The sequence below is a fragment of the Centropristis striata genome, chromosome 3 (assembly GCF_030273125.1).
Source record: "Centropristis striata isolate RG_2023a ecotype Rhode Island chromosome 3, C.striata_1.0, whole genome shotgun sequence".
NCBI lineage: Eukaryota > Metazoa > Chordata > Actinopteri > Perciformes > Serranidae > Centropristis > Centropristis striata.
In genome coordinates this window covers 18,440,788-18,452,005 of record NC_081519.1, presented here as the reverse complement: position 1 = coordinate 18,452,005, position 11,218 = coordinate 18,440,788, and the positions used below count along the sequence as shown (strand labels likewise).

At 40.0% G+C, this 11,218-nt stretch overlaps 1 long non-coding RNA gene across 1 annotated transcript in view; it reads left to right on the top strand.

Annotated features, from left to right (window-relative positions):
* The first annotated feature begins 6,389 nt into the window (after positions 1-6,389).
* Positions 6,390-11,218, top strand: part of LOC131962318 (uncharacterized) — a 92,171-nt gene continuing 87,342 nt past the window's right edge. Inside the window, exon 1 of the long non-coding RNA XR_009389920.1 lies at positions 6,390-6,794. This is a non-coding gene — a long non-coding RNA (uncharacterized LOC131962318). The remainder of the gene's footprint in view (positions 6,795-11,218) is intronic.

The window sequence follows — 11,218 nt, the reverse complement described above, 5'->3', positions numbered from 1 at the left end:
TCCAGTTTGTGGCTTTGACTTTGAGCTGATTCATGAAGTCATGAAGGCAAAACATGACAGAGATGTTTCCCTGTGCAAATTCAACGTTTAGTATCTCAGAGTACCTGTGTAACTTAGATGTTCATATTTCTATTGTGTGCATCATGTTTTTTAATGGAATACATGACATATTGGAATCATGTTAGAGTCTAATAAATTATTCTGTGAATTCTTCCAGCATGCCATCCACAACAACCCAAAAGGCATCCCCTCCCTGCATCATTTCTTCTGAGCAGAGATAAGAATGTGAATCCCTTTGAGCTACCTGCTGCATCAGCCCTTGTGTCTGGGGTTGCCAGAGCAGCCTGAAGCACTTGCAGGTTGGAAATGCAAACTTTTATATTTAAACTTGATATTTTTCACATACGTTGCCTCTTTGCTCCCCCCATGATAAGTGACTGGGCGTATTAACAGTGGACAAATAGCCTATTTGTGATATTGAGCCACAAATCTTTTATGGTTGAATATTCTAAAGCGACGGTATTGAAATGTGTATTAATTCTCAGGCTACTAATCTCATTTAAATGAAGTGGATTATATTATTTATCTGTGCTTATAATCTGGCTAATTCAGTAGACTTCATTCCAGGCCGGTGTGCTGTTCAAACAGTGTGGCACAGAGCAAGGCTTTTGTGCTTTGTATGTCACATGCATATGGCACTTGGGAGCAAGCACGTGGAGGCAGGTATCAGATGTTAGAAGGTCATATTTGTTGAGATTCACAGCACATGAGGATTATATTTACAATGCTATATTCAGTCATTTTATTAAAAGTCATGTAACAACTGCAAACTATGAAAGTGAAAGCTTTTGTCAGGGGGCAAATTATCTTTGTTTGAGGGCAGAATTTGGTTTAGTATATTAGCATGCTAATTTTTTTAATACATGTCATTAAACACAATAAAAGTGTCAGACAAAAGTTTAGCTGAATCCCTATAGCCGTGTGGACTGAGCCCTCGGAAACCTCAGTCGTACATACCGTGTTCGCTGACATCACACCTAAAGCCTGTTTAAACTGCATTTTGATTTCATTTTTTGCCTATGCTTATACAGAGTTATGTATCATGATGTGGTTAAATGTTGTGTCCTATGTGATTGAAGTAATGTTTTACTACAGTAATTGTTTGACACATTCATAATAAGTTTGTTTTTCATTTATTTGGTCTGTAATTGGAAAAACTACATTACTACTGCTGTCAGTTACACTGAGGATGCTGGGCACATGTCAATGTAAATTAATCAAAATTCAAAAATAACTATGTTTTTTTCTCATGCCAACCCCACCTACATTGCTTGAAAGTACATCTGTTGAAGACCTCTTAAAAAAGAAAATGCTTTCTCAATCTCAGGCCTGATGTCCCCACCACTTTTCAACACAAAGTGCTGCCCTTGAATGTCTGTATTGCAATGAATTGTGTGTAATTAAAATCAGTGAAGTCTGGTGAAGTATGGACCCCAAGTCATTATAAATTATCCTCTGGGGAACATGAATGTCACAATAATTCATCAGATGGTTGAGATCTCTGAACTAAAATGGAGGACCATCAACACTGTCATAATCTCTGTAGCCACACTGCTAGTGTCGCAAAAACAATAAATCATATTCATCACATTATTTTCTTCATCTTGTATCATCCTGCTATGCAGCTGCTTTGCTACAGTCAGATATTCTTGGCATAAGTCTCTGTTTGTCTCAGGCACATAAATCAGGAGGTTACAGCCAAAGGGGGCTGCCTGTTAATGATACAGTGTCCCAATTAGATGAAGCCACTACTCCCAATTTTTCTCCTGCCTAAGCAGTGGATGAAGCACACACTCAGAGAGGCAGAGCCAAAACTTAGTTGGTCAAGACGTTGTCAGTGCCCAGGCAGGTTATGTCTAATGTCTGGTGTCACTGCAGGATCTTCCTCTTCTCAACAGTGAACAGGCTGGCAGCATCTTGTTCCACAGCCTGGGCAGAAACAACTTGAAGTTGCCGGCTCTATTCCAATTTTCTTGTTTTTGCATCACCTCAGATGCAGCATTTTATTTAGACCGAGGAAGCAGTAGTGCAATAGTTAAGGATAAAAATGCAATAATGAGCATTGCTTGCATGTAAACTGTGACTATTTTTAATTAAGAGTTTGTGTTATGTCTCCTGATGCTGGAGACAAATTGTGTTTCAGAAGCATATTACACATACGGGTACTTTACTCCTACATTGTGGTATAATGCCCCCAGAACTGTAATAATTGCCCCAGCTCACTGTTTACGTTTATTGAGCTCAACTGGAAATAAAAACATGTATGGCTGAAGGGGAAAGTATATTAGTGTGTGAGCCTGGGACCCTCATATGAGAACCTGTAACCAATTCAGTACACAGATGAGCTCCATGAGTCCTGATGTAGACAATTTCTCAAACCTGTATTCTGTATTTCTTTTTTGTGCGAGGGATGCACACAGGGAAAACCTATGGCAATATCACAAACATCAGGGCATGATGAATAATGAATACATTAAACATGCAATGTGTAAGAATTGTCCAGTGACAGTGTTGATGTAATTACATGTGACATGAAAAGATATGTATTTTTTTGCAGAGATATCTACTGAAATTAGCATGCTAACCAGCTAGCCCCAGCATGACCTGTGCCTCCAGAGGCATTAATAGGCGCGTTACCATTAGATACTTTTCCCTCTAGTGAGCTGCTATGAGTGTGGCTTGTGAGAGACGATCTGCCCAAGATCTGCCCAACTTTACTGGTTAGCAGCTCAGGTAACGGCTCAGAAAGTAGGTACTTTCCTGACAACATCTCCTGCTCTGCTGACTGCTGCGGGAGGACTGGGCCGCATGTAAGTGCTTTTGGACAGTGACTGCTACTCATCAAGTAGAGTAGGAACATGTCTCCAAAAGTCTCCAATAACACCAGAAAATGTTACTAAATTTGTTGCTAGTCGCTTTTTTGAAAAAGAGTCGCTAGAGGGGTCTGAATAGTCCCTAAATATAGTGACAAAGCCGCTAAGTTGGCAACTCTGATGGGGAACTAACTAGTGGGCACTCAGCCGCTTTCCAAAAAGTACTCAGATAGTAGTAAGTGGAAACATGCCTAATGAGTCACTGTAGCGTGTAGTCTGCCGTCAGAGAGCTTTGCACCTAAAACTAAAATTAAGACCTACAAACCGTCTGAGAAGCATTAGCATGCTAATTTTTACTAAATATCACTAAACAAAATATAAGTGTGGGACAAAACTTTAGCTGGTTCAGATTCAGAAACTTTAACATTTGGTGGATAACATTGGAGAGTCTAGCTCCATGCGAGTGGATATTATTTGCACAGGTGAGGCGAAAAAAGGAGGAAGGCAGGTGAGCCAAGATCCAGGCTAAGCCAAGAGTAGCTTACATAAACCTTCTGTACAGCGTCTTTCTTGACAACAGCTGTTCTTCCATCAATCAGCTGCATGACATGAGACTGCAGATTTCCAACAACATCACATCTGCCTTATGGCAATATGAGAAGCCTGACTCCTGAGTCCTGAAGCCTGAGCTAGCAGGCAGCAACATCTACCGCAGAGACTCCACATCCAACTCTACATTGCATCAGCGTCTCCTCTCTGCCTATTTTGTTTAACAGGAAGAGAACATGATTGAAGTTTTATATAGAGAATAAATTAATTTTTGATATAATTTTTGGCATAAATTGTTAAACATGATGTACAATATGACTATGTGATCGAAAAGGTTATACAGGAAATTTTTTATTTCATTTTGACTTCAAACACAGACTCTTAAGTTTGGGTGGAGGCCTTTTTTTTATTTGGAAAGCATGTTTTTGAGGACATTGACACAACTGTGTGTCTGTAATTTTACAGAATCTTAAACAGTTTCATCGCTGCAATTTGTTACTCATGTTATTCTCACACAAGGTGAAATGCTGCCCCCTATTTTTTGGAGGATGTGGCAAAGAATAACACATTACCACTTTAAGTCCAATTTGTCTAAAGAGGAAGTGCAACCTGCTCATTGATCCTGTCTAACAAGTTCGTCCGTCTGAGTCACAGTCAGCATGCTGGAATTTTCAGCTTTTCATTCGGCAGTGGTTCAATTGCCTTTTGTGAACACGCCACATATTATGGTTGGATCGTACTGTTGGTTACACAGTTTCTCCAAGAATCCTGCCTCTGACATGATGAAGTGGTGTGGCCCCCACTGCGCTGCATTGACTCCAGCGTTCAGAGTATGCTGCTGCGACCTGTGATAGTGCTGAAAAGCCCACTTCTGCCTGCTTAATCAATCTCCTGTACATTTTCTTTTTGAACTTAATTGACTGATTCTCCCTCGACGGGCAATTCTGGGAGGGTGAAGAGGGTGCAGTTTCACACCGCTGTTCACTGGTCCTCAATGTGAATCGCAATCTATTGATCATACTGCTGCATGGGGAAGCCAAATCTGGGCCAGCTGCCTTGTCAGCAGTCTCTCTGTTGGCTCTTAGAAGGAAAACACTGAGGGAATTCAACCAAGAAACAATAAGAGAAACATCAATGGATTTTTTTATACTTTAAATGGTCGTTTTAACTTAAAACACATTTTGATCACTGGATTGTAGACTTCAGAGTGTACGTTCATTCAGCTTGTGAGGTGATTAACTGATGTGTTTGTCAAATAATTGTAGACGTCTTTGTGAAAGGAAGTAGTCAGCATTCTGTGGGTGTGTGGCCTACGATAATGTGTTTCCTGATGATTGAAGGCTCACGTCATGGCACACTGTGACACGCAGAAATGCCACTAGAGCCATTTAACAAACATGCAATTATTAGCAATGACTGCCGTATATCAACTGTAAGTTTCGCTTCAGTGGTTAAGTCATTTAATCAAATTTATCCGAAAGCCCACAAAACTGTCAACGCAAGTAATGTGTGAAAATTCTCTGCAAAAGAGGCAAAACACTTGCATCATACCGAGTCATTAATTTTGCTGAGATGTGTGTGCATAAGAAGCTGTTTTTATGTTTGAGTGATGGCTCTGCAGCAGCGGCAGTGGTTGAAGGAGTAAATAAACTACTAAAATACATGGTCAATATACATAAAAAGACTGAAAGTTGTTTGAAGAAGAAAATCCATCGGTTATGTGCAGTTGTGAATGTGTTTACTCATCATGGGTGCATGTATTGATGACAGCAGTGAAAGTCATTACCATCTTCTCTGCAGACACAACCTCAAAAGAAGTCGTCCTCGATAGAAGTTTAAAGATGATGATTTATTAAGGTAACAACAGAAACTCATGTAAGAAGATTTCAAACTGGAAATTTAATATTTCATTAACATTAAAATGTAATGACACACTGTGCCTAAACTAGAGGCACTTCCTTAGAAAGCAGAGTGATTCAACCTCCATCTCATGCAGGGGAAAGTATTAACACATGAATATCTGGCTGATTAAGTATTCTGATGATCACTGATGCAATCAAAGACATGAAATAACACTGATTTAAGCACCAGAAAATGCTGTCCATTTAAAAGTTTACTTTATTTTTCTAACCCAGTCATTTACTTATTTTCTGTATATTTATAATCAATAACATGTCCCCCCATTCCTTGACAGACCTCCTTCCGCCACCTCAGATCTTCCACCTTAACCTTCTGACCCCAATCACCAGGACCAAGCACCGCAGCGTGGGGGACAGAGCCTTTGCCATTGCTGCCCCAACTCTCTGGAAATCCCTCCCTCCAAACATCGGAAATTTTTGTGTTGATATCAAAATGCTGGGTATTGCAATAATTAGGTAAGACATACCACATGCATTGCAATGTGAATTTTCAAATGAAGATGGAAAATAAGAATGAAGACACCATCAAACCTTTGGCTATTTTGGTCAAAATATAAATGAGAAATTAACCACTTTCTGTTTATTGTTAATCCAATTTAGTTTCTTTCTTAAAAAAAAACCTTAAACCTGTTGAAGTGATTTTTAGCAACTTGGGGGCATTGCAACGATCTGTAAACACAAACAAATCATTATAATTTATAAAAAAACATATTCTACCCTTTGACAATGTTATGTTAGCTGGCTATACATCAATAATTACTTTCAGAACCTGTGGGTAATTGTTTTAAACTATCTTTAGGTTTTGCTGACATGGTAGTTTTGGTTCCAGTCCTTAGTGTTGAATGTGTTTCAGAAGAGCACGAGCTGAACACATTGGTCTTGCAAAAAACTAGTTATATATACTACAAGTTGTGTGTATATGAAACGGTCCCTTCTGCCCAATAATACTATATATATGTATCTCTGTATTTGATGTGCTTTCTTAATTTGCCTATGTTGACCTCTCAGGGCCACCGTACCATGGCGCAGAGGGGAGCTGTCATAGGGAGCTGTAGACCCACAACTAGCCCCTCTTATCACGTTACACACTTGTTAGAATAAAAATGTGACCGTCTTCATTATCTGTAAGTTTAAAAAATAAAATAAAAAACAGTTTCAGCGGCAGTATTTCAACACACAAAAGTTTGGTTAGGAGACAACTTGCTCACTGGACGAATTAGTGTCAGTCATTAAGCTAATTAGCGATAACAGCTGGTCAGTCACCGACCTCTGCGACAGCTACAGTCACTACTACAGAAGAAGCAAGAACATTTCTCTGGATTTTGTAGCATAAAAAAATCAAGGGAGCTGATTCCAACTGGCAGAGATAGAGGATACTTTAAAAAGTGGATACAAAACAAACTGGACTCAGGTCACGAGGCAGCGTTGGGACTTTCGTGAAGCTCACCAACAGGTGAGTTATTTTATCTATTTTAGAATTAAGTTCATTACGTTTTCATAATTAACTGTATGGTATGTGTGTAACGTTTAAGAGCCTGTTCGCCTCTTTAAAGATACTCTCTCAGTGCTCGACACAAACTTTTCATTTGCTTTGTTGTTGCCAGATGTGAGGTCGCTAAGAGCTTATCTGGCTAAAATATACAGTTCATGCCTGTGAGATTTCTGTGTGCGCGCCATGTTTGCATATTGCCCTAGCAATCAAGCCATTTGGGTTTCTTGTTGTTTGTGGCCTTAAGGTGGATTGCATTGTTTCTGTGGTTTGCTATGATTTTATTTGCATGTAAATGAAACGCCCACGCTTTCCTGGCATCTGGACTTCAGAATAAACAAAAGTGGCTGTTAGCTGCTGTTTGAGGTTTACATGTATATAGATATGGCCAAAAAAGCAATTAAGTTTCCTGTGCTTTTAATATCTTAAACACACTGTTCTGTGTACTACCCTTTCTATATAAGAAAATGAATAAATTAGAGGACTTTCACAGCAGTTTGTTGCTGATACCACTTCCCCTTTCCTGTTGTATGCCAGTGGTCTGACAGTGACTTCCCTTGGCCTGCCACAAGGAAACAAATCTGCTGTCAGTTTGACAGCATCCTATGTCAGAGAAAGGCAAAGTGAAAGGTCTGTCAGGGCCAGTCAAATTATTTATCCTGTCCTGATGCACATTCTGACAGATAAGCTGTCCTTACATACTCCCCCCTCCTCAGCTCACCTTTGTCCTCCCCAGTCTCTGTGGAAAACACTCGCAAAATGTGATTGATAGAAAAGTGCAGGAGGAAGAATAATGTCAGCACTTGTTGCTTGGCAGAGGTCTCCATCAGTGGCACAGTTAACACCGGTCCCCCATCCATCGCAGAAAGACTCCAGACATCACGCAGGTCTCCAAACAAATGTCACAGGAGCCACTCTTCCTTGTATTTCCATTGTGCGTAGAGTTATGGAGTTCAGCCAAGTGCTGACAGACAATCAGCGAGGACAGAAAGAAGCAGTGAATATAGAAGAGTTAAGCCTCAGTGGTGACATTTTGAAAATGCTTGTTTTTTTGTTGTTGACCGCAGTGTTGAATTGCGGCTCATCCAACCTTTAAGACCCCTGTGCTGTGTCTGCAGAGATGTCAACACTGTTAACAATGTGTCAAGCATACAGGCTGGAGCTAAAGAAAACACATCCAGCTTCATTAGACCTGCCGAGTGGGAATATAATTGGTAATATCAGTAAGGAAGTCGCCAGGACTGATGTGTAGCACTCCGGCTTCAAACAGGGTCATAAATGTAATCAGTGTTTACAGTTTTGTGGTAAAACGGCTCCTCCAGGATCCATTTGCTCTGAGTGAAGTTAACATGCCGCTGGTACCTTAACGCCATAATTCACTTTTACTAGGGCTATGAAAAGAGGAGTCATTTGTCATTTATTTATCATATGACACACATGTAAATGGATTACTTAGGCAGGCTTTAGAGTCCATTCTCTCCTGCTTCTACTCCTCTATCCCTCATCCCTCACTCCCACCGTCTTCTCTCCTGTCACCAGAGCTGTGCTCATATCCATTACATGGCTCCACTCCCGTGATAAATCTGTCTGTCAGCAAGACATCATAATCAAATTGTTCCAGAGGTCATTTAACATTGCAGAGGAGGGACTTCACTTTAGCCCTTGGAAGATCCGGCTCAAATACAATTTATGTGTCAGAGATGAATTGTGGAATGAAACATTTACGGACAAAATGAACTATCTCACCGACTGAAATAGCCTTGTTATGGCCAACTGTGTCATTTTATCTGTTAACTTCCATCACTGGTGTTTTGCTGCTATCGGCCCTTTCACCCTGCCTGTGATTTAAATAATAATAAATAATAAATAGGACAGTTGCTGATGATAGAGCAGAGCTGGATGTGTGGAATCCAGACTAGGTTCCTTTTCCCTCAACGCTGCGTCAATATGTAGCTCTAAATAATCAATTAAGTAGAAAATCTTTCTTGAACACATCCTTGAAACTGAGCCTTCTCAACCAATCAGGATGAGCCTACATTTTCCCTATGCACCAGCCCAACTCTAAGCTACTAGTTTATTAGGTTGTTCTTTGAATTATGTAATGCAGTCCAGCCCTGTTTTTTTTTTTTGTCCATTGCTTTTCAAATGCATGAGAGGGGCAAAATAGTGTGTGTGTGTGTGTGTGTCATAACAACTAGGTGTAACTTTGTCAATGCTGTTGGAGCGCCATACTAAAAGGAAAGCAATGAAAAATTAGCTTGTTGTAAACAGTAAGTGGGTTTTGGGCTTTCAAAAGCAAAATTAAAGGAAACTGAAAACGGAAACTTGAATGTTACATATGTAATTTTGGGGCAGTTGTTGAAACAACGAGTACTGTCAATCTTCTGTCAAAAGGGTTTGCAGTGATTAAGGTCTCAACCCATTTAGATGAGTTGGATCAGTGGTGATCAGCTGACAGCGCCTGTGCGGACTCGGATGACTGCTGATTTTAAGTTGGGTCTGGATGGCCATAAACAGTAAACAAATACCTATCTTGACTGTCATGAAGTATGTTTTTTGTGTCTCAAAACTATTTCTAAAATAAGAAACTATCAATCTTGTGCTTGAGCCTGATGCATCCAGTGTAGTCGGGATAGGAATCAACCTAATTATGGGCTTCAGCTGTAGAATTCCCCCCTCTTCCCTTCATTGAGTGCAGGAAAATTACAAATCGAAAAACCCACTAATCAAGAAGCTGCGCATTGCCAAGAGCATCTAAAGTAATGAAAATGTTCCTGCAGACACCATCAGGGCTTCTGACCCCATTTTCAACCACAGATTTTTGTATTTATCAGTGCAGACCATCAGGGCCTCATCAGGAGCTTGTATTGTACGATGATATTGTGAAATAAATTAGCACAATGGGTCCTCAGCTGAGTGCAACTAATGCTTATTGTGTTTGGCTTTTGAAATGACGATTAGAAGGTTTTGAGTTGAAGTAGTTCAAAGTATTTCACACTGAAGTAATTATACTTGAGGCCTCTTTTTAGTTTTAAGGGTTTCCCAATAAATGCAATTTCCAATTAAAAATAATGTGAATACTTTGGATATTTTAGCCTCTAACAGGTATTTATTAAATAATCTATTGAATGATAACAGTAGCACTTGTAATCACACATTAAAGATGATCATTTCGGCTTAGCTATGGTTACAAAACATTCCCATCTTGTTAGTCATTTCTTACATTTGAACTCTTGCACTCTCCTTTTAAAAAGGAACAGATGTCCCCTGTTTTTCCTGTTTTTAGAGGTCACTCTGCCCACAATAAAATGTTGGTTGATAACATTAACATAAAAACATGGACCGACTGTATGTATTTGTTGGAAATCACTGTTTATTCATGCTGTAGGACACTTCTGTATAACTTCAAAACAGAAGTATAAACTTCCGATGAGGGCATTGTGAGTGTGGGTTACTGCAGGAACAGTTTTTCCAACATCAAGGCCCATGTCATACTTGTTTTTGAAGTGAAATAAACATTTACAAATGAATAATTGATTTTATCTGTATTATTTGGGGGGAAGAAATAGGGAAATATGCATGTTTTGGGTTCTTCAAAGACATACCTAATGCATAAGTAATGCTTTCCACTTTCAAGTGTAAAGTCCCATTTTTGCCTCAGGTATTTCATTTCTCTGTGTTTGTATCTCCCTCTCCATTCTCTGCAAACACAAATCAGAATAAAATGAGGAGAGGAAAGACATGGAAATGCACATCAAAGACATGATCATATGACACATTAAGAATCAAATGGAACTGAGGCACTTCTCCTCATTATAACGTTGCAGACTTTCCATTTTTTGCAGCTTTAGTCTCCGCAGCCATCCCAGTCCAATACAGCAACAATGTCACTAATAACGTACACGCTGCTGCTCACAGGTCATGTCGAGTTATCCCACAGCAACGGCAACATGTGATTACGCAAACGCTGTCTGGTGGCCCAAGAGAGCAGGTCAGCAGGTATGGGGCCATGATGGCGGAAATGTAATTCCGCTGAGGAGATTAGATTCAGGCTACTTGACCCTGCGGCAAAGCTTAGCCTAGCTCTCGGCGTTGCACATCTGTTTGGACATTAATTGGCTCCAGTGGTTCAGGAATAGTTCCTCGGAACAGAGCATGGCTGAGGAAGAAACACAATAATAATAAATCGAGCGTGGTCTTTTCCTAATCGATGTTATCCTTAAGGCCAAACTCAGAGGTACAGGAAGCAATCAAGAAAACAATGGCAGGTACAAGAGTGATTTTTTGGGACAGCGGCTTTTCAGATGGGAGGCAGGCTATTGGAGAGAGAGAGAGAGAGAGAGAGAGAAGGACCATCTGAGACCATGCTGGTGACAGGAACATAAAAT